Below are 24936 nucleotides of genomic sequence, written 5' to 3'. Positions count from 1 at the left end.
CTGTCTCTCTCTCTCTCTCTCTCTCTCTCCCTCCTTCATCCCCTCTTTCTCCTTCTGTCTCTCTCTCTCTCTCTCTCCCTCCTTCATCCCCTCTTTCTCCTTCTGTCTCTCTCTCTCTCTCTCTCTCTCTCTCTCCCTCTCTCCCTCCTTCATCCCCTCTTTCTTTCTCTCCCTCCCTCCCTCCCTCTCCCCTTCATCCTCTCTGACTGGCAGCAGGACTGGTCCCCCTTCAGCTGACGGGTCTTCCTCTTAAAGGGAGTGTTTCCTTGCCACAGTGCTGTTAGGGGGGTGAGACAACGTGTGATTCTAATATTTGCTGTATAAATAAAGTGAATTGAATTGGATTGTAATGAATAAAGGAACCCTCCTCCTGTTGTTGTATGTTGGCTGTGCAGCCATAGTGTTTGTGTAGTGTTGTGTAGATGCTGTACTGTGTAATGTCAGTGAGACTTAGTTGTGTGTTGTTATTGTGATAATGTGCTGTGTAATGTCAGTGTCACCTAGGTGTTGTTTTGACTGTATTGTATTCTTGCCTGTTCCTGTGAGCCGTGCACGGACAGTGTTGTAATTGTGTTGTAATTGTGTTGTGTGCCCTGGCTGATGCGCTAATAAAGGTTGCGGTCGGTCTTTGAAGCAGTTGTCAGTGTGCGTTTGTCCAGCTGTTGGTGATGTCACAACGTGTTGTCCCACAGGTGAAGGACAAGTGGAGCCTGTGTACCGGTTCTGTTGTCGGCACAGTGGCTGCGGAGGTAAAGCTGCGGAGGCGAAGCTGCTTGTGTGGTAGTGGTCGAGCGTCAGTTCGATTCCCGGTTGGGACTACCCGCAGAGTGCGGCTCATGTCGGTTGGGAGGCTGTGTGCGACAATGCTGCGTACCCGAATGTTGGCCGGAATGCTGCGTGAGTCAAGTCAAAGTTGGCCGGAATGCTGCGTCTCCCTGGTGTCGTCTCGGATCAAGTACTTGTCATTAGTACTTGTAAACCGCCTCGCCTCGCAGAGCAGAGACGAGACGAATCACGAGACTCGAGACGCTCGAGACTCCTGGAGACTCACCAACGCCAACGACTTAGACTTTGACTTTGAATTGGAATTGGAGGCGGAGGCGGGCTGGCTGGCCCGGGAGGCGCCGGCCAAAAAAAGACTAAGTCCAACAATCACGCACTTCACTGTTTTCCTCAAAGTAAAACAAGCTTTATTACACTAAGTCACACAAACATTACAGAAAATTTACACACATGGCTTAGACTGCAATAAAACACAAACATTCAATTCACTTTTATTATTATTTTATTATTATACAGCGCATATTACTTAACTTAAGGGGGAACCAGTCCTGCTGCTAGTCAGAGAGGATGAAGGGGGAGAGAGGCAGAGAGGATGAAGGAGGAGGGGAGGGAGAGAGGGAGGGAGAGAGACAGAGAGAGGGAGAGAGAGACAGAGAGAGGGAGAGAGACGGAGGGAGGGAGGGAGGGAGGGAGAGAGAGAGACAGAGAGAGAGAGAGACAGAGAGAGAGAGAGAGAGAGGAGCAAACATGCAGCAGATGAAACAGTGAGTATATTGTAATGATATCTATATATCATCAGTCCATAAATAGGAAAGATGAGCAGCAGGGGCTGATAAGGTCCATGAGCATGTATACACATATACATATGTTTGCATAACAACCTACACACATACATTTTCTAATACACACAGACACCACATGTAAAGGCACTACACTGTACACATGTTTCAACAACAACAACAAACCTGTGGTGGTGCTGACTACTAACATGTTGCCTACACAATCACACACACACACACATTACAACTACTGCCTACACAGCTCTAACAAACACACTTCCTAACCAGCACACACTCACTCAAGTGACACATGCACACACACACACACACACACACACGCACACACAACCTCCACACTCAACACACACTCTGACCCAGACTCTACAATACACACAAGTAGCCTGGCTTCATCTGCTCTATGCTTTCACCTCCCCATGGCAGCACCTCCTCCTGACCTCTGCCGTGCTCCTCCTGGCCCCTCCTCTCCTCCTCGACGGGCGTGACCTCGGATCCATCCGCTGTGCTCTCTGGACGTCCCCACTGTGACGCCCCTTCTGTCACCTGAAAGGACCACAGACACGCATCGATAAAGACAAAGACACATCGACAGGACGCACGTCTTTCACCACATCTCTGCCACGCTCACAAACACACTGACCAGCTGAAACTCAAAGTGACAGCAGCCATCGATAATCCTGGCTCTCTCATCTCGTACCCTCTCACAGGTAAGAGTTATACATAAGCAACACAGACAACACATCCACGTCAACACTAAAGCTGGATCCGTACTCCGCCAGAACACGCAACTCGCTCCTCACTGCCAGCGTCACTCCCACAAAATGACCTCGTTTCTCTCTCGGACACGTGGCCCGGGCAGAACTTTTTCTCGGTGCTGTGCAGCGACCGTGCTGTGATTGGTCAGAATTTATTGTGGCCATGATGAATGTGGAGAAGCCGAGAGCTTCTTCGAGTGCACGACGCACAGACAGAGGGAGGAAGCGCAGCGACCGTGGACAGTTTAGATGAGCGGCTGCCAAACGGCTTCTGGAAGGAGAAACACGGCGCACAGAGAGTCTGTCCGCAAGGTGGCGATAAAAACTAATCCCGGTAATGATCACGGTGTTACAGTGGCTGGACGCACATTAAACACCGCCAGACGGGATGTATTATTGCAGACGCTCATCCGCACGTTCACACAGACCAGAGGTCTGCTGCACTGATCTTCTATCTGTTGTCAGCTGTGCGCCCTCTTCCCTGAACGCCAGGTAACCACGACTGTGCTCGCAGTTCACAACACAACTGCATTGTCAGCCTTTTATCTGTGACGTGCCCTGTGTACGAGCCGTATGAGGAGTTCTGCACACACACCTCTCACGCGCTATGGTACCTCCGTGCCGGAACGGTATGGAACGGCAGTAACCGTTCGACTGTCTCGCTCGCGTCACGGCCGGCCCCCTCCCCCTTTCCTGCTAAAAGCTGTGGAGAGCAGAGACTCCTTCGCACAAGTCAGGACGATGACAAACCTACAAACCGTTACAGGCCTTACGCTGTTTGGTCGGCCACGCGGGCGTACGAGCTCGCCTTCCCGACAACACGCCTCCTTCACGCAGCAGCTCATCGCAAAAGGCACGCGCTCAAAGGAGGCCTGCCCGCAGCACACACACTAACAACACACAAACCTCCCACAAAACATCACACGGAGCACGTCGTCTACGCTCCGCATGGACGCACGCTATGCCGCCGACGCTGACGACACCCAAAGTGACCCTCCTCGTTCACCGTCGACCTCACCGCCTACAGGATGTTCAAGACGTGCGCCCTGCTAAACAACGCTCTCCCGCGCTCTGACGTTCCCTCTTCTGTCATCCTCTCATCCTCCGTCCTCCTCGTGTGACAGACGCACACATATACACGGTGCGTGCTTCACAATTATCAAAATGTTTACCATCCTTCTTCAATTGGACTCCATGACACATATCAGGACTTAAACGACACTCATCTATCAAACTGGGCTGTCATCAAACAACATCTAGGACAACCTGGGTCAAAGGGTCACGCCACCGTCTCCGATGGAGGACGTTCGCACTGGAGAAAGTCGTTCCAGCTCCGTGTCGCGGCCCGTGAACCGGAAGTAGCGTGTCGCTAGCCGGATTCGCTAGCCACATTTGTGTTCACACCTGAGCCACATTTGAGCCAATCCGGCTAGATCCGCCTCTCGTGGGTGGGTCTAGCCGGATTGAAATCAAACTGGATGCTGCCGGATTCGAGGTGTTTACGCTCAGAAAAAAAACATCTGGATAGGCCCAAATCCCGCTCCCGGGGTATTAGTGAACCGTTCCACCCCTACTTCCTAGCAGGCTTCGCTCCCATTCAAACCCTAACGACGACCCACCGACTAGTCCTGCGCATCTCCCTCTCGCACCTGGAGAATAAAGACTCCTACATCAGGATGCTCCGCATTCAAGACCTCTCAGACTACACCCGGTCCTCTGTGACTGACAGGCCTCAGTCTGTCAGGATGGGAAACAGGACTTCAGCCGGTATCCTAACAAACGTTGGCACACCGCAAGGCTGTGTCCTCGGTCCCATCCTCTACACCCTGTTCGCCCATGAGTGCGTGGCCTCCCGCACAGACAACATCATCCTGAAGTTTGCAGGCGACCATCTTGAATCTTGAACATATGTAACAACAATACTAATCGTAACACTACATCAAACTTGTGTGGTGCTTTTTAGGACACTCAAAGACAACACACACCCTGCAGGGTTCCCCTTCACCCAACAGATCCACTATACATGTACTCACATCTGTGCACTGCCTTCTGCTTTTCTTCAGCCACCGCTGCTGCCTCCTGATGTCAGAGGTCCTCCTGAGCCCCGCCGGGCTCATCGTGTCCTCTTCTCGCCTCCTCGTGTCTCCTGCTGTTCCGCTGCTGTGACAAACGCACAAAGACGTGTGATCAGAAACCAATATGAACCGCTGTCTGAGCTGACTGTAAACACACTGCAGTCGATAAAAACAAGAAGCACAGAATACAACGTGCGGCGCAAGTGGACTACTCCCCCGGGTCATGTCAGACCACCCAGGAGTCAAACGTATCGTTCTACATGCGGGTGCAGTTAATACCAAGAGGGGCCGATCGGAGCTGTTCCAACAATTTAAAAAACACATTTCTCTAATCTTTCAACTGGAAGCACAAACACACATTCAGCCACCTGCTCCTCCACCCAAATTATGTGTCATGAGGAAGGAAAAGAAAGCCACAGACACCCACAACCTGTCTCAGACCACACACAGGACAAAGGTTGTAGTAGATTACATTTAGCGCTCCCGAATGTTACGTCTTTGGCAGCCAAATGATTTGGAATTCGTCGCTTTATACAAAGGCATTTTAGGTGACGCTTGGTTGTAACCCTAACCCTAACCTGTGCGCTGTTCACCCACACTTTTGTACCGTCGCCAACCCTGCCCACGGCTCCTGTTGACGACCTCGTAAGCACTTTCACTTGCGACCTTGGAGACATGCTGCACTGGTTAAAACTCAAACCAAACCAAAAAGGGCAAAAACTATGCTCCGATCCTAAAACCATCCTATTTCTCAGACAGGAGCGACAATGCTCACACATTGTTCTCTCTTATAGACACGCTGACAAACACAGGCTACAAGCTGCAGGCTAAAGTGACCCAAATCCGATTTTTTGGCACGAATGTGACCTGTATCTGATACTGCTCCATTCTGATGGATTTCTGATGCTCTTTTTGTTACATTAGTGTAACTTCTCTTTACAATCAGCAACCGATTATTATTATAAAAAACAAACAATATGAATCGTCTGTGGAAGCTATAAAAAAACATCGGCCGATCCTCCGAGGCGCCCCTGTGCAGAGTATTGGCTGGTTGTCGCTCTCTTCCTGCCCTGCGTGCACCAGAGACTGGTTGGGAGGCGTGGCTTCGGGGTGAGCTCCGACACAAAGGGGCGTGTGTTTACTTTCCAAATCTGGCTGACTCTCGCTGAGTTTTCAAATTCGCCTACCCTACCTTTAACACAACCAACAGGCACCAAAGTTCACCACAACTACCTCTGCAAACACAGTCAAAGGCATAGGGCCTGGCAAAAACACTCCGCTATGAGCCGACACCTCGACACACACTCAAAGGACGAGTACTGACACGTACAAACCTCCCACACAACATAAGACACACCACAATCGACACGCACTCTGCACACCTGCTACTACTCCTATGCTCCATATGGACGCCTCTGTCTGCTATCTTGCAGGACTCTCACCTGACACTAGGGGTCAAAATGTTATGTCACGATTCTTTAATCGTAAAATCACAATCTCGATTTTAATCACAATTTGTTTTTACATTGACGCTAATTTGCATGTTTCTGTGTTGAGACTTAAGTAACTCCTAAAGTTCAATGTGATTTAGAACAAATGATCAAACTTTAATGGGAATCATATCTAAGGACAAACGGAGCTGCTGCTGTCACCTCTGTCCACCGTTTACTAGAGTCCTCATGTGGAGCCTCTTCATCAAATGCCTGCGTTATTGTTTTGGTGACGTCATCAGCTGCTGCCTCTGTCTGCATCTGATGTACACACACGGCCCTCCCACTGCACGCACACACACACACACGCCCGTTCTAGTAGATCGCCGATTCCTTCAAATCCTTCACGATCATTTATCGTCAAATCGCACACCCCTACCTGAAACCCACAATCGATCCCCTTTGACTGTTCCCAAAACACAATGTTCACATACAAGCGCATACTCGACAACTCAATAAATGCACAACAGCCACAACTCACACTGCAGCTACAACTACCAAACACACATCAACAACACAACATCATTACCCAGCACCACCTAATAATAATAATAATATTGCAGTTTTCTGCTCTGTTGGGCAGGCACTCAAAGCGCTTACATTGAGATGCATTATTCTTTCACACCACATTCACACAGTGGCAGTGGTGAGCTACCAGTGGGGAGACTGACAGGGGGAGACTGACGGAGACGTGGCTGCCAAGGTGCGCCTACGGCCTCTCCGACCACCACCGATTCATTCGTACGCATTCACGCACCAGTGAGTGCACTGGAGGCAATGCGGGTAAAGTGCCTTGCCCGAGGACACGCAACGATGACTAGGGAGGAGCTGGGGTCGAACCGCTGACCTTCCGGTTATTGGACAACCCTGCTCTACCACTGAGCCACTGCTGCCCTAATACCTAATGCCCTTATGAGCATGCTCTAAAACACCAAATGCAGAAATCACAAACCAACTAAATGCACTTCTTATGTTACCGGCACCTGCACGAGCCACCGCTAGTAACACAACAAATACTATGACACCGACATCTATGACGCTCAAAGCAACCGTCCTCATTCACCAACAACCACATCAGCAGCTACACATGGTGAACACATGCCGCCTATTAAACGACACACACGACAGATCAGACTTACTCAGCAGTTCACCTTCACCTCAAACACAGCGCTCATTCCTTTAACCCTCATGCATTGTTCGCAAACACTACCCTAATGTGTTGTTCGGGGACAAAAACGTCCCCTAACTTTAACGGTTTTAAATATATATTAGATAAATATTTTTTTGAAATTTTTTTGCATAGACCTTTTAATTAACTTCAGTTCTAATCAACAGTAGTGAAAAAATCATTTTCCCCCAGGATTTTAACCCTTTAATCACCAATTTTATAAGGGGTGGTGCTGAAAATTGAAAAAAAAAAACACACAAAATGGCTCATTTTTAATAGAAAAGGTGAATGTGGACTGGATTCTTTTGAACCTTTATTACAGTCTTGGTCATGTCAAACATCAGTAAAAAAATTGACTTTATTGCATTATTAGTTTTTGCACAGCACTGGATTTTCTTTTTTTCTCCCATTTTGTCCCATAGACTTACATTATAAACACACTTTTTTTGACTGCACAGCCATGGCACTACATAATCATGCATTCTTGATTGTTGGTGGTTTACCCTGTTGGTAGGAGGTAAAATTTGTGATTTTTACAGTTAACAACTTAATTACCATATTAACCCTTTACCTGCAGGCCTGTGCTCATGTAGTGTAGTTTCTGGCTTGTATATGGAGTTATAGGGAGTATTTTAGCACATAATTGTGTGTCTACACACTGTGTGTGTATGTTAGAGAGGAAGAGAGCCATTTGCACACTGATCTTGTTGTCTGTGAGTACACACAACCACAGAGTCTTCATAGTAAACAAAAACAAAGAAAGTGTTGCTATGCACGTGTGGCCCTTTGATGTCTACAGGTGCAGACTAAACAAAACAAAAGGCAAGTGGTCTTACATGTGACCTTGTGGTCATTTGATGGTGAGAAGAGCAGAAAGCAACATGAAGAGAGGATTCACTTGTGCACAATCTCTGGAAATGATTGTGCAGCCTGGCTCTATGAAGGGCCAGGCTGTGAAGCTGTGAAGGCTGCACAAGTAGATCCGTCACTTGTTCACAAGCGAATCCTTCATTCGTTCACAAGTGAATCCTTCACTCATGCACAGGTGAATCCTCTCTTCATGCTGCTTGCTGCTCTTGTCACCATTAAATGACCAGGAGGATGCATGCAAGTCCACTAGTGTTTTTGTTTTGTTTAGTCTGAACCTCTCAGCATCAAAGGGCCCGGCACTTACTTTTAGGGCTGCAACAAATTTACTTTACTTTACTTTACTTTACTAAACTACTTTTAATACTAATTTTAGTAGGGGACTAAACTGTAGATTAGATTTGGTTAGTCAATGATTATTTATTATGTTATCAAGTTATCTATCTATGGTGTCTATTTAGTAACATGCACATGTACGTATGGTCGTGTGGAGCGCAACACACCATGGAAAAGGGGCACTTAGACCTCACTTAGACTAATTCAGTGATCTCAACTGAGACACTAACCTAAAAGTAAAGTCACTCTACTGGAGGACGTGTTTTCCGAAAGCTAAAAAAAAAAAAAAAAACAGCTATTTTACCCATCCACAACTTCAGACGCCAGAACTCCTGGATGTTTTCATTTTACATGCTTATGCATTGCCATTGTACGTCTGAATTAGGTACACTTCACTTACTTAGTAACTTTATTTTCCTGACTTTCCTTCCCTGACAGTGTGCAAATGGCTCTCTTCCTCTCTAACATACACACACAGTGTGTAGACACACAATTATGTGCTAAAATACTCCCTATAACTCCATATACTTAAGCCAGAAACTACAGTACATGAGCACAGGCCTGCAGGTAAAGGGTTAATATGGTAATTAAGTTGTTAACTGTAAAAATCACAAATGTTACCTCCTACCAACAGGGTAAACCACCAACAATCAAGAATGCATGATTATGTAGTGCCATGGCTGTGCAGTCAAAAAAAGTGTGTTTATAATGTAAGTCTATGGGACAAAATGGGAGAAAAAAAGAAAATCCAGTGCTGTGCAAAAACTAATACTGCAATAAAGTCAATTTTTTTACTGATGTTTGACATGACCAAGACTATAATAAAGGTTAAAAAGAATCCAGTCCACATTCACCTTTTCTATTAAAAATGAGCCATTTTGTGTGTTTTTTTTTTCAATTTTCAGCACCACCCCTTATAAAATTGGTGATTAAAGGGTTAAAATCCTGGGGGAAAATGATTTTTTCACTACTGTTGATTAGAACTGAAGTTAATTAAAAGGTCTATGCAAAAAAATTTCAAAAAAATATTTATCTAATATATTTTTAAAACCGTTAAAGTTAGGGGACGTTTTTGTCCCCGAACAACACATTAGGGGGTAAAATTTGCCCACAGTGTACCGTTGACCTATGAAAAATTTTAAAATCATATTAACAAAATTTATGTAAAATTAAGCTTATTGAGGAAAAATGATTCAATTTGTCCACATATTGACAAAGTTATGGCCAAAATAAACAGAAAAATTTCTCTCAGAGGACAAAAATGTCCCGAACAACGCATGAGGGTTAAGGTATGCTCACATTCACACCACACATGGTTTGGAAGACATGAGACTGCTGATGTCCACGTATACAGGTCTTTTGGAAGGAGGTTTCCACCATCATTTCAAAGTCGCTCGGTTTTTCCACTACAACACGTGTGTCTCTACCTGTTGGGATGAGCGCAGCAGACACATACCTATTGAAGGTTTTCATGGCTGCCAGTAAAAAAAAAGCCTGTCCTGCTGCTGACCACTGTGTTCATATTGTGAACCAAATACACTCACAGAAGGAAACTGGAGAGAAACGATGCAGAAAGTGTGTTCAGCTCTCGCAACTGATATTTCTTCTCATACTGTATTACATGTCTCACTTCCCAAACTCTTAGTTAGTTCCACTTGTATTGTTGTCTCTCTATGTTCCCACCGACAAAAATGACCAAAATAAAACGTTTTTAAAAAAAGAACATAAAAGTAAAATGAGTCTGTTCTGTTCTGTTGTTCTGTTAATAACACATTTAAAAAACCTCCTTCCTCATGTCCTGTCACCGTTACTGCTGTCATGCATGACGTCACGCACACTACAGACAGTGGGCACTTCTGCACATGCTCAATAAAGGCCTGCAGCCTGGAACAGTGGCTTCATGCTGGAGACACGATGCAGTTCATCTAGATCAGAGTGATTACAGTGACGACACAGTGACGACACAGCCACGGGCTCAGGCCACCTGCTCCATAAATCACTTCATCCTCACACAGGAGAGCATCCGTCAGTCAGACACTCTGCGCAGGCGCAGCGTCAACATGTTTAAGTTTACAGCGCTATGACAACTGCTGCATCTGTAACATCTGTATGAAAGCACGAGCCGATTCAAATCCATCACACCTCAGGAGAAGCGGTACCGACCCGACCCACTCCACGTGTTTCCACCACAATGTTTACATCCTACTGTACAGACTACTGTGGCCACGTGGTTCTGACTGACAGCTCGCAGAACACACGTCTCATCACTGCACCCCCACAAGCACAACACGCACTGTCCAACCCAAACAGCACCTTTGTGGATCCACTACTCACCGAGCCCGGCTGGAAAGCTGGTCCTCTGGACCGACCCCCGACGCGTCTCCTGCCGTTTTCTCCACACTCCCACAACCTGGTTCTGTGGAGTCCAGCACGAACACAACACGCTCTGCTCCGTATCACGCCGTGGACCCGTTCCTTAGCGGGCGGGTGTTTGTGGACCCGGCGGATCCAGTTAGCCGCATAGCCGCTAATGCTAGCTCCCGGTAGCTTCTGCTTCTACAGGCGGCACCGCCAGCGTCAGCGCCGAGTCCCCCGTGGAGAAGCACATGTCTCCCACAGTGGACTGTGACCCGCGAGGCTCCAGGTCCGTCCACAGCGCGTGTTATTGTCCGTTAGCTTCGGAGCGTCCAGCATGCGCGTGCAGCAGCGGCGCGGCGTGTGACAACAACAGTCACGTGGTCTACGGGTAGTCATTCGGACCAAACCGGCCTCCGAGCGCAGACCTGTATCATCTGGCTTCGGAACATCCGCTCACTGAGGCCTCGTCCACACGACGCGGCCGGTCGGAACCAGAACATCTGAACCCGGCTCCCTTGATATCACGGACAAACCACGACCACACGTTTCTGTGTTTACACGAGATTCTTCTGAAACGATGACGACATAGCTCCACCTCTCCCCTAACACGCATGCGCTCACTCCGACCACAACAACAATGGCGACCTACGGTGGTCCTACTTCTTCCTCGTCTTATTTTACTGCAGCTGGCGCCGCAACGTTGCGTTACTGCCCCCTGCTGGATTCGTTAGCCTACATTGTTTATACTCTGTGTTTCTCAGCGTCTTCACTGTAACTTCTCTGTCCTCCAGTCAACACTGCTGTTTGACCTTTATCTATAACAGAAGAGTTACAGTTCAGGATGAATACAGTGCAAAAACATGAATGGTCCGATTGAACGTTGTTGTAAAGAATCAGAATCAGAACCAGAAATGCTTTATTGATCCCAGGGGGAAAGTGCTTTCATTCCAGGTGCTCCGTGTATACTCAAAAAAAACAGGTTGGAAATATAAAATAAGGTAAAGTAGTAAGAGTAAAATAAAACCTAATAAATTCTAGACATTAATAAACATTCAAGTAAACTCCAGGAAGTGAAGACTGAAGTCATGTATAATACAACTAACACTGTGTGCAGTGAAATCTTGTCTACAATAAATCCAATATGCAAATAATTACAAGACAGTGTGTTAGATCTGACCTCAGAGGGAGGAGTTCAGTTTGATGGTCACAGATGTTAAAGGACCGGAGCCTCCTCAGAACACACAGGTGGCTCTGGCTCAGGGTTAGATATAGGTTTGATTTTGAATATTTGATCCGTGGTATGATTTTTCAAACAGGTTGTTGTGTAGAATTCACCAAAGCCCAACAACGCAAATATCTTCCTTTTTTCCTGGAAAACTCCGTTATGTCTTCGTTGTCCTCCCAGCTGCCGCTCGGTTCTGCTTCTCATCCATCTGCAGCGGCGGACATGGAAGGCTTCTGGTTCTAAAATCAACTTAATGAATCTGCAGTTTGACTTCAAGTCCACACAGATCACAGCACTAAAACAGAACGACTTTGCTGTCAGCCATGTGACGTGTTCCACTTTGTCTTTGATTTTGGGCTCGTTTCAGCAGTGTGCCGCAGAGGTCTGAGAGTTCTGATTAGAAGTTCTTTCTAAATCCCCCACAGATCAGCCTTGAAGCTTTTCATCGAGCTCTTTCTCTTTGCTCACACCTGCTGAATGAGACACATGCTCATTTACTTTGGACTTGTAATAGAATAATTTAGAGTTTATCCAACACAACAAACAGCCTAGCTTAGCACTAACGCTGGAAGGAGAGATACTGTTTGCTCAGCCTGGCTGGAAGCACAAATACAGGAAGTAGCACAATGACTGCAAGCAGGGAGAAACTGATGAGGCCCCGTTCACACTGGAGGAAGTTCATCCAGCAGATCACCGTGCAGGCTGCTGATGGAGGCTTCTATACACACAGCAGCCCTGCTGACTCTCAGTCTTCCGCTCTGATTGGACTGAGGGCGGAGTAGAGCCTGTGCTGACTCACTGCACCGCCTGCTGGTTCGGTGTGTTATTACATGGTTACCATGGTGCTCCTGTTCACCTTTAAATCAGCTGTGGGGGTGTTTTTCTGTTGACAGGAAAGTCCAGACTCTCACTTTCAGTTAGAGGAAAAACACTGCAGCGGTTTCAGTGCACAGGACGGAGGCCTCTGAGACTGAACCGCCAGGCGGAGGGGGGGTTTACAGCAGGAGGAAGAGTGACACCGAAAACAGGATTTGAAAGGACCGCCTGCTTTCACTGACAGACCTCACAGGCTCCCTGCAGGTCACACGAGCAGCCCCCTGGTGGCCGAGGCCCAGTATGACAGAGGACATTTGGCATGATTTTAAACACTGTCAATAGACGCCATGTGCAGTCTGTGTTCAGAGAGTTTTCTAGAGCTGCAGCTGATGATTGTTTCATTATTGATTGATTGCCTGTGATTAATCAATCAGTGTATTCTGACATTTGATGGACAAACAGTGGACAACGTCCTGAAAAGCTTCAAACTTCCGTTCATTGATCGTTGTTGCAGCTTTAGAGCAGATGATGAGGATGTAGATGATCACTCTGTGTGTCTGTGATGACCTCATCGCCCTTCATCAGACTTTACAAATAGGCGGGACGGGATGCAGAAACATGGAGGATACAGCAGAAGCATGTCCTGACTGGCTGTCCACATACATTTGACCATATTTACTGTGTGTCAGGACTGAATGTTCTGGACGTGTTCTGCTTATGTGTGTTCGGTGTCAGGACTGAACATCATGTTTCTGCACTGCTGAATAGTTTTTTTGTGTTGTTGTTTTTATCAAACCAACGTGGCCTTTATAGATAACTGGGAAACTTTCTGGGGGAAACCTGGCCTTATTAGGAGAGACGGCATCCATCCCACCCAGGGTGGTGCAGCTCTGATTTCTAGAAACATAGCCAAGTTTATTAGACCAACCTGTCAACCCAGGGTCGAGGCCAGGAGGCAGAGTCGCTGTCCTACACACCTCTCTGCTGCTTCTGGAGGACTGCCGCCCTCAGTTAGAAACACATTAAATACAACTACACATAGAAACACTAAGCTTAATAATGTTATAGAAGTGGTGACGGTCACACGTCCTCCCACAGTTCATCAAGCACACAAGTTAAGATATATTAATCATAATAACCTCATAAAAATACACACTAACACACACAAACACATAGAACAAGGTAACAGAACACTCAGGTGTGGATTGTTTAACATACGATCCCTACACTCTAAGTCGCTCTTAGTTAATGATCTAATTATTGATCATCACACTGATATACTTTGTCTCACTGAGACTTGGTTACAGGGTGAAGAATATGTTGCTTTAAATGAATCAACTCCATCTTGTTATATTAACTGTCATGTTCCTAGAGTTACAGGCCGCGGAGGAGGAGTGGCAGCAATCTACCGCTCCAGTCTTCAGATGAATCCTAAACTTAAGTCTACTCATACTTCTTTTGAGAGTCTCACTCTCAGCCTGTCTCACGGAAGCTGGAAGAAGTCAGAATTTGTTTTACTCGTCGTAGTGTATCGTCCACCTGCTGCTGCTTATTCAGAGTTCCTGCTGGAGTTTTCAGACTTCTTATCAAGTTTAGTGCTTAGCACAGATAAAGTCATCATAGTGGGTGACTTTAACATTCATATGGACGTCGACTCCGACAGTCTGAAGATTGCCTTCAACTCACTCTTGGATTCAGTTGGGTTCTCTCAGTTAGTAAATGAACCCACACACTGCCACAGTCACACCCTCGACCTGGTTCTCACCTACGGCCTGGAAGCGGAGAACCTGCTAGTGTGGTCTCAAAATCCTGTTCTTTCAGATCACTCATTAATAACCTTTGACTTCTCTCTTTCAGACCTACCAGCACCAAGGAAAAGGTCTACTACAGCAGATGTCTGTCTGAAGACGCCGTAAAGCAGTTTAGGACAGCAATCCTACCAGTAATCCCCACAGTCCCAAGTACTGACGGGGGTACCAACTTAAATGTTACTCCTGCAGAGCTGGACCGCTTTGTCAACAACACTGCAGACACACTACACTCAGTCTTAAACAGGATTGCTCCACTGAAGAAGAAGAAAACTACAAACCAGAAGAGGCTAGCTCCGTGGTACAACTCAAACATCCGATCACTGAAACGGATTACACGTAGGATGGAGAGGATGTGGCAGTCCTCTAAATCAGATGACTCCCGGAGGATCTGGAGAGACAGTCTGCTGACGTATAAGAAGGCCCTTCGCAAAGCTAGGACAGCCTACTATTCATCACTAATAGAAGAAAACAAGAACAACCCGCGCTTTCTCTTTAACGCCGTGGCCAGGCTGACAAAGAGCCACAGCTCTGTGGAGCCTCGCATTCCTGCAGCTCTTAGTAGTGAAGACTTCATGAGCTTCTTCACTGATAAAATCACCACTATTAGAGGACAAATCAACCACAATCTCTCTGTGACCGCTGAGGATACACCGCCACTTCTGGAAACGGATCCTGATCTAACCCTGGACTGCTTCGTGCCCATCGGCCTCCCTGAGCTGACCACCAGCATCAGCAAGTCTAAACCTACTACCTGTCTTCTGGATCCGATCCCTTCACGGCTCCTCAAAGATGCTATTCCTCTGATCGGAGAGTCTATATTAGGACAGATCAACTTGTCTCTGGAAACAGGATATGTACCGCAGGCTTTTAAAACTGCTGTGATCATTCCGATACTTAAAAAACCTTCACTGGACCCGGACGTCCTAGGAAACTACAGATCGATCTCCAACCTCACCTTTATCTCTACTACTCGAAAGAGCTGTTGTAAGTCAGCTAAACGACCACCTGCGTAGGAACAGTCTGTTCGATGCTTTCCAGTCTGGATTCAGAGCCCATCACAGCACAGAAACAGCACTGCTTAAAGTCACCAATGACCTCCTCATGGCATCGGACCGGGGCCTCGTCTCTGTACTCGTTCTACTGGATCTCAGTGCTGCCTTCGACACCGTAGATCATCGCATCCTGCTACGCAGATTGGAACACGAGATCAGGATTACAGGAACAGCACTGCGCTGGTTTAAATCATATTTATCTGACAGATTTCATTTTGTTCACACAACGATGTGTCTTCCACAGGTACAAGGGTTAACCACGGTGTTCCACAGGGTTCTGTGCTCGGACCGATCCTGTTCACCCTCTACATGCTCCCTCTAGGAAACATCATCCAGAAGCACGGCATAAACTTTCTTTGTTATGCTGATGATACTCTCCAAGACCGCTTTCTTTCACCTGCGTAATATTACTAAGATCAGGAGCATCCTCTCTCAGAGTGATGCTGAAAAGCTCATCCATGCTTTTGTCACTTCAAGACTGGACTACTGCAACTCTTTATTGTCAGGATGTCCACATTACTCCATCAACAGTCTGCAGCTGATCCAGAACGCAGCAGCTAGAGTTCTGACAGGAAGCAGCCAAAGGGATCACATCTCTCCTGTTCTAGCGTCTCTTCACTGGCTCCCAGTGGACTCAAGAATACACTTCAAGATCCTTCTTCTAACCTACAAGGCTCTTCATGGACTTGCTCCATTGTATCTGCAGGACCTGATTGTACCATATGTTCCTAATAGGACACTCAGATCTCTGAGTGCAGGTTTACTAGTAGTTCCTAGGATTCATAGAAGTAGAATGGGAGGACGAGCTTTCAGCTATCAGGCACCGCTATTATGGAACCGGTTACCAATCTGGGTCCGAGAGGCAGACACTGCCTCCACCTTTAAGACTAGACTTAAAACTTTTCTGTTTAGTAAGGCGTACAGTTAGCCTTAGACCTAGTGTGTAGCACAGCTATGCTGCTCTAGGCCTACGCTGTCGGGGGGCACAAACATGATCCACTGAGCAGTTTCCCTCTCACCCTCTAACCTCTCCTTTTCTCTCCTTAGTCTGGCTCACACTGGTCTCAAGACCTGGATGATGACCTGCAGTCCGGCCCGTGAAGTCTCTCTTGCTCTACGTTGTCGGGTGGCACAAACACGATCCTCTGAGCACCCTCTGACCTCTCCTCCACTCTCCTTAGTCTGGATCATACTGGGTAATATCGTCTCATAATCTGTGTTTACTGTCTTCCTTGTAGTTCTGTGCCTCGCTCTCGCTCTCTCTCTTTGCAGGTCTCAAGACCTGCATGCTGACCTGCAGTCTGGTCCCTGATCTCTCCTGTGCTCATCGACTTCACTAGCCCCTGCTGCTCATCCTTGCTATCAAATTACTATTCCTACTTATGGACTGACGATATATAGATATCCATTGCAATATAATCACTGTTTCATCTTGCTGTCATGTTTGCTCTGTACTGTATCATGTTTGCTCCTCTCTCTCTCTCTCTCTCTTTCTCCTTCATCCTCTCTCTCCTCTCTCTCTCCTCTCTCTCCCTCATCCTCTCTGACTAGCAGCAGGACTGGTTCCCCCTTAAGTTGACGGGTCCTGCTCAAGGTTTCTTCTTCTTAAAGTCCAGACGCCTTGCTTCAATCTTCTCTACGTATGATGACCTGGATGACTGAGAATCTTCATCAACATGTTGCCAATCACTTTGGGAAGGACACCCTACGATTGGTGAGGGAACATGAAAAGACCTCTAGGAAACTGGCAGACTACAGGAACCACCTACGCTTCAGCCTCAGATGCAGACAGGAAAAGTTAACCCCGAACAGCCTACGACTCGGATCCACTGTCAAGGGCCACAGAGCAGACACCATCCTGCAGAAAGCCCAGAACCAACTCCTCAACGAAAGGATCAGACAGATCAACTTCACCATAGACACTCTCATGGTCACCACGGAGCAGACAAGATCACAGCTTGCCACCCTCCTACCCAGCGAAGTCATGGATGAAGTCATCAAACTGACTGAAAAAGTCCAGACGGCACAGCACACCAGGGGTAAGGAACGACAAAAACGCAAATTCCATAAATTGAAAACTGTTCTCTCTGTTAAAAATACAGCTAACCTTCACACATGGAGGAGGGAAGACCACTCACTGCCACAGCAGGACACCCAGGACAAATGGGTAAAGAACCTTTCAGACAGACAACTGAGCCAGCCGGAAAAAGACGTGTTGGCCAAAGGACTCAACTTTGCCATCTCGCCAGAGCAGATTCCAGTGGTGGACCTCATCACAGCCACAGAGTCAGCCATCAAGAACAACAACCTGACAGACACAGAAGCTGAGCAACTCCGCTTGAAGGTCACAGCCACACTCTCCACTGCTAAAGCACCGCCATCCAACCTCTCCAGTGATGAAAGGAAGGCCCTGATTGCACTACAAAAGGACCGGGACATCACCATCTTATCAGCAGACAAAGGAAGATGCACAGTGGTGCTTAACACACAGGACTACCACGCCAAAGTGACAGAACTCCTCAGTGACACAGCCACATATGAGACACTGAAGAGGGGCCCCACCGGAAACTACAAGAAGAAACTAGTCAGCAACGGTTCACAGAACACATCAACGCAGTGGATAATAACATCAAGTTCACTCGCGAGGACACCAAGGACAACAATCTGGCCTTCTTGGACTGCACAGTACATATTGAGGAGGACAGGAGCCTCAATGTGGAAGTGTACAGGAAACCCACACACGGACCAGTACCTGTTGTTTGATTCACACCACCCACTGGAACACAAACTGGGAGTCATCAGGACCCTGCAACACAGAGCACAAACTGTACCCACCAGCTCAGAGGGGAAGAAGAAGGAGCAACACCACATCAGGAAGGCCCTGCAAACATGTGGCTACCCGAAGTGGGCACTCATCAAAGCCACAAAAACAAGACCCCCCAACAACAAGAAGAAGGACAACACCAGGCGGAGAAAGAACATCTCCATTCCATATGTGTCAGGAGTATCAGAGAAACTCCGCAGGATCTTCAACGACCATGACATCCCGGTCCATTTCAAACCTATGACAACACTGAGACAGAGACTGGTTCACCCGAAGGATAAGATTCCCAGGGAGAAACACAGCAATGTGATATATGCAGTCCAGTGCAGTGAGGAATGCTCTGATCTGTACATTGGAGAAACTAAACAACCACTCCACAGAAGAATGGCTCAGCACAGGAGAGCCACCTCTTCAGGACAAGACTCAGCTGTTCACCTCCACCTCAAAGACAAAGGACACTCCTTTGAGGACAACGACGTTCACATTTTAGACAGGGAGGAAAGGTGGTATGAAAGAGGAGTTAAGGAAGCCATCTATGTTAAGCTGGAAAAACCTTCCCTTAACAGAGGTGGTGGCCTCAGACATCATCTTTCTACCACATACAATGCAGTGATTCCATCCATTCCCAGGAAGTTTGCACATACTCACAGTAAGAACAAAGGGCTGTCAATCAGTCCCCCTCCGGCAGTTTCATAGTCGTTAGCCAGTCGTTAGACACACCTGGCCCAGTCAGCCAGAACATCACAGGTAAGTATGGAAACATTTAGTGCTATTGTTTGTAAGTTTTTTAAAGTTTTACCCAGACCCACCCACTGAGGTCTGTAACCACATATAAACCATGTTTCCCCACCAAACAGTTAGAACTGATGAAGCTGCTTGGATGAGCAGCGAAACGTCTTCTAGAAAACTCTACAAGTCCAGACGCCTTGCTTCAATCTTCTCTACCCTCTTAAAGGGAGTTTTTCCTTGCCACAGTGCTCTTAGGGGGGTTCCTGTGAAGCGCTTTGAGACAATGTCTGATTGTAATATGCGCTATATAAATAAAACTGAATTGAATTGAATAGAAGATAGTGGATTCTTGTCAGTACCCGGGTGTTAATCTGAACAAGAAACAACACAGCTGCACTTTACAAGAAGGGCCAGAGCAGACTCCACCTCCTTGATCCTGTGGAGGAGGTGGGAGATCAGAGGATGCTGGCAAAGCTGTCACCACTCACCCCATGTGCTTTATTTTATTTATAAAGCACATTTAAAAAAACAACTTTCATTGACCAAAGTGCTGTAGACAGGAGTCAGTCATGTATTAAAATGTATCAAAGTAAAATAATACAAGTACAGTAAACAAGATAAAACATGCATAAAAGTGGTAAAAGCCAAGGTGAACAATGTAAACTAAATGTGAGGCTATAAACTGACATGACAGACACACAATGACCAGAACAGAACATGAGTGGTGGTTGTCAGAAAAAAAACAGGTTAAATTCAGAGACTTAGGTCTACTTCAGCATCTTCTGTGTGTCTTCTTTTTCTTCTTTCGTCCTGTCTGTCTTTCGCCTGTCTCCTTTCCACAATTATCTCCAATCTTCGGGTTGCCCAGGCTGTATCGGTCCTGGTGGTCTACGCTCTTGTTGTAGTCCCAGCCGTGCTGGTAGTCTGCGTATTCCAGGTCGCTTAGGTTGTCCGGGTCTAGGTTGCCCTGCTCGTGTATGCGGAACAGCCTGTCCAATCTCTTATCTGGTGTCTCTGCAACACGTTCTCTTTTTGGAGGTTTTGTTCGGGGTCCAACGGTCTGTACTTGTCCCTGCTCTTGGACAGTTGGTTGCAGGGATCCTTGCTCTCAGCAATCAGGTCGCTGTCATGTTGCTTGAGCTCCTCTGGTTCTTTTGCTTCCTGCTCACATTTCAGCTGATCTTCTAAGGAGGACCTGTCCTCTGACAGTTGGCTGATCTTACTGTCCTTCTCCTGGACTGTCTTGTTGGCCTTCTGTAGGTCACTCCTCAGAGTGCAGACCTGGTTGGCCAGCTCCTCACACTTGGAAGAACACTGGGCATGTTCTTCGGCAGCCTTTCTGAGACTTTCATTTTCGTTTGTGAGGACGGTCCCGTTGGCCTTTTCCAGTCCAGTGATCAAGCCGTCTGATTTCACAATAAACTGCTTCACCGTTTGTCCTTTCTTCTCCCGCTTCTCTTCTTGTTTTCTGCCTGAAGGCATCAGTTTGGACATCCATCCATCCATCTTCTGTTAACCCGCTTGTCCTGCAGTGGAGGGTCACGGGGGGCTGGAGCCTAGCCTAGCTAGCTTTGGGTGAGAGGCGGGGTATACCCTGTCACCACACAACACACCCTGGATGGGAAACATTGGAAATGCATTAGGAAGGGGACAGAGACAGTTGAATGGCTGAAATCGGTCAATGTATGCTGAAGATACGCTGCGCCAAAAAACTACACACCAAGCAGTTGTTCAGAGGGTGCAACCCCTATTAAAATACATGGGATCTGCCCTGAGAGGAGTAACAGGAGGCTGACACACCTCTCTCTCCAACATTAATTAGGCTTAATTAGGCAGGCAGAGCGGTTACCATGGTGACAGGCTGACACACAGAGGCATACAAAGCTCTGAATTGCTATGATTCTCCAGCAAAGCAAAGCAAGCATGCTTCAGCTGCAGCAATCAAACGTGCATTTTCTTCAGGAAATGCACTTTTCTAGTTTTTTGAAAAAAACGTTGAGCACAAAGTTGACCCGGAATGTCCTCTGTGAGATGAACATTTTCATAGCTGAATGGCTAAAATCGGTCAATGTATGCTGAAGATACGCTGCTGTAAAAGGCTCCTGAAGGAAATGCAAGTTTGATTGCAGAACCTGAAGCATTGCTTTGAAAGCTTATCTGAACAACTCTAAAAGTATGAAAAAACACATCTAAATGCATATGCAATAGAAGCTGAATGGCAGAACAAGGGCTGAATTACTCTGAACACAAGCTGAATCAGTCATAAAAGCAGCTGAATTAATTAATGTTGAGGTGTGTCAGCCTCCTGTTACTTAGGGCAGATCCCATGTATTTTAATAGGGGTTGCACCGTCTGAACAGCTGCTTGGTGTGTCCAAACCAAAACACTCAGACAAACAATTTAAAAACCGTGACCATCACAAGTGTTTGCTCTACAAATGTCTGCAATTTCATGTTGATCCTGTAAAAGATGTGGAAATGGCAGCGAGTTAGAAAATATGTTTGCTCTGGTCCAGTCACTTCACCATGAATGAGGAAAAGACCGGCACTCTTCCCGAACAGCTGGCTCTACAGGCAAAACAGTTTGGTTTAACGTCTCCAGGAGCTCTACCGTCTCTACAGTTCCTGGGTTTACACTTCTCTGGTCTCTCTATCACGCGGAATGGAGTTCGCAACAATACACGCAGACACAGACACACTTACACACACACACGGGATGTGTGCCTGTCACCATGGTAACAGCCCTGCCTGCCTGTATCCATGGCAACCTGAATGTTTCTCAACTGCCCCTAGCTGCAGCTCTCTCTGACCCCCTCCTAATGCATTTCCAATGTAAAAACACCCTCTAAACAACTGCTGCTTTTGTCCAAACCGAAGCCTTCAGACAAAAAGTATGGACACAGCCAGAATCACAAGATGTTGCTCTACAACACAGTATATGCGATGTGGACATGTAGCAAACAGCTCCATAGCAATGAATATGGCAGATATCATGCGTAACGATTGATAAAGAAGCAGCCGAATACTATACAGCTGAAGGATGATCAATACGACAAATATAATGCTTAAAGTCTGATAAAGACTACAAATATGGCTGCCAAATACAGCCAAATGCCATATGGTTACCAAATATGGTAACAGCTCTGCCTGCCTCATTAAGCTTAATTAATGTTATTTTTTCAAAAGAGTATAGTTTTTCACATATTAAGCAGTTTCTGTGTCATTTTTAACATGGGAGTCTATGAGAGAGCCCTTCAACCAGGGTCATCTGCTAAATTTATCCCCTCCTACAAATTTCAAGCTTCAGCTTTAGGCTTAGCCTGCCTGTGTGCGTCATCTCCCCAGTTGTGTTGTGTTGGTCGTGTAGTGTTAGCTGTGTGTTTATAGATTTCAGTGCCAGTAACTCATGTCCAGGAGATCTGCTGAGGGGAGGATATTTTTAATATCTTGTATCATTTCCTTTCATTGACTCACTTTTCCTGCAGTATGTTTATCACTTTCCCTCTTATGATGCTGATGAACATTGTGTCTAGAATCACAAGGGTTTCTTTTGGATAAACCTCATGTAATCTTATGATATATTGTTTAATGTTTAAATAAATAATGGTGACCAGAAATCTTACTCTGGTTTCCGTCTCTGAACACAGGTTGTGTTGGAAGAATTCTGGAAAGAACCTGTGTCAGCAGCATGGCCCGCTGGACTTTGTGGAGACAGTCTGTCCATATGTCGTACTATGGACATATATGTGATGTCACTCCTATGATCTCATCCATGATATGTTACTGTGAAATATGATTATGCTTGTGCCTGCTCTAAGATGTGTGTGTGTATTCTGAGAAGCTGTGTCTGCTAGATAACAGAGGGTATAAGACCGCAGGCTGGTTGCTGGCTCATGTTTCCAGAACCAGAACCTGAGCCTATAATGTTTGTAGCAGGTGATGGGGATCTATGTAAGCTCCAACCTGGTCATTGTAGGCGTAGTTCAGCTCCCCGAGGTCATCGGTGGGAGCGTGGTCTCTGCCAGCCAGCATATTGGTCCGTTTCAGAGCGCGGGCTTCTCCAAAGGCACGGTACACATACACCGCCGTGACGAACAGCGCCACCTGCAGAGAGGCGGAAACACTCAGTGTGATGGAGCTAGAGTAACATAAGGTTACCATCCAGACTCACTGTATGAGACAGCCTCTACTGTGCGTGTGTGTGTGTCAGTGTGTGTCAGTATGTGTTAGTGTGTGTGTATTAGTGTGAGTCAGTATGTGTGTCAGTGTGTGTGTGTGTCTGTGTGGGTGTGTGTCAGTGTGTGTCTGTCAGAGTGTGTGTGTCTGTGTGTGTGCTAGTTTGTGTAAGTGTGTGTGTGTCTGTGTGTGTGCTAGTGTGTGTGTGTCTGTGTGTCTATGTGTGTCTGTGTGTGTCTATTTGTGTGTGTCCTCGGTGAGTAGCTGGGACTCACAGCCTGCTGCTCGTTGTCCATCAGTCTGCGGTAGCGGCTGCCTTCATACTGACTGATGACCTGATCCATGGCTGCACTCAGGCTCTGTTTGATCTGCACACACACACACCTGCAGGTCACACTGATGAACGCCTCACCCATCAAAGCTGCAGCCAATTGAGGGTGAACGCTCACCCTCTGTCTGTTTATGAGCAGCAGCAGTGTGACCCAGGACGGCCAGGAAGCCAAGGTACTGAGGAGGAGGAGGAGGAGGAGTCAGGTCAGTGTGTAAATGTTACAATAAATAATAGCACAGGGTACCAGCAGGGGGCAGCACTAAGAAACAAAACTGGATTTTATTTCTCACAGTGTTCTTTCAAGAAACCCACCACACATCAGCCGAGGGACACGGGTAAAAAACAGCTGACTGAGCCCTGGATGTGGTCGCAGCATTTTCCCACGTGACCTGAATGCAGCATCAGACGTTACGCTGACTCACCGTCAGCAGCAGGAACCTGATCTCACAGGTCGCTGCCACACATCCAGCCACGCTGACCGCCACCACCACCGATCACCAGCAGGCCTACGGACACCACCTGCAGCTCCTCTGCACACACAGAGACACACACAGAGACACACACAGACACACAGAGACAGACAGACACACACACAGAGACACAGAGACACACACACACACACAGAGACACACACACACACACACACACACACAGACAGACAGACACACACAGTGTCATTGAGCTATGCTAACAGTTCCCCCTTGTTTACAGTCTTTGTGCTAAGCTAGGCTAAAGCAGCGTCCTCTTTGTAAATGTTTGGCTGATCCTTTAAAGCTGCAGTCTTTACCAGAGGTAAATGAAATGGCAGACTTCCTGTGCGTGTTAGAGTATCCCTCCAAGAGACTTTTTTTCTTGTCTAGAGGTGATACATATGCATACCAATTTTCATGTCTGTAGGTGAAACGGGGAAGCAGATCTCATTCCAGGGGGTGCTGCTGAGCCATGTGGCCACACCCACATATGACGATGAGGTGATGTGAAAAGGTGCACAGGGGCTGATGTCATGATAGAGTAAATGGCAGGTAGGATGAACAAAGCAAGAAACACAGAAGCTTTCTCTATGGTGGCAAAGGGTCACCTTTGTGGCGATGCCCCGCCCACACGGTGTAACATCGAGCTGCATTTTTGATAACTTTTGCTCAGCCATGTCTTCAGAACCAGGTGACAAAATCTCAGGTCCGTCAGAGTATTTCCCTAGGAGGAGTTCATTCAACTACGATGTGTGGAAAATGGATAATCAGCCTGAACACAATCCATACCACCAGTAGGTGGCGCTATGAGAGTTTCTGGTCATTAGCATATCAATCTGTTTAGAATGACAGGCTCTGCATGCCTGATTTTTTT

General features: G+C 46.9%; 1 long non-coding RNA gene across 1 annotated transcript; it reads right to left on the bottom strand.

Moving 5' to 3' along the window:
* Nucleotides 1–1626: 1626 nt before the first annotated feature.
* On the bottom strand, nt 1627–11242 carry LOC114446239 (uncharacterized). Its single transcript, XR_003671744.1, has 3 exons — nt 10606–11242; nt 4369–4495; nt 1627–2123 (listed from the first exon to the last, which is right to left on the bottom strand). It is a non-coding gene; the product is annotated as an uncharacterized LOC114446239 (long non-coding RNA).
* Nucleotides 11243–24936: the final 13694 nt, after the last annotated feature.

This window comes from Parambassis ranga, chromosome 14 (genome assembly GCF_900634625.1).
Source record: "Parambassis ranga chromosome 14, fParRan2.1, whole genome shotgun sequence".
Taxonomy (NCBI): Eukaryota; Metazoa; Chordata; class Actinopteri; family Ambassidae; genus Parambassis; species Parambassis ranga.
The sequence above is the reverse complement of the archived record's forward strand: the minus strand, read 5'-3'. Positions and strand labels throughout refer to the sequence as shown.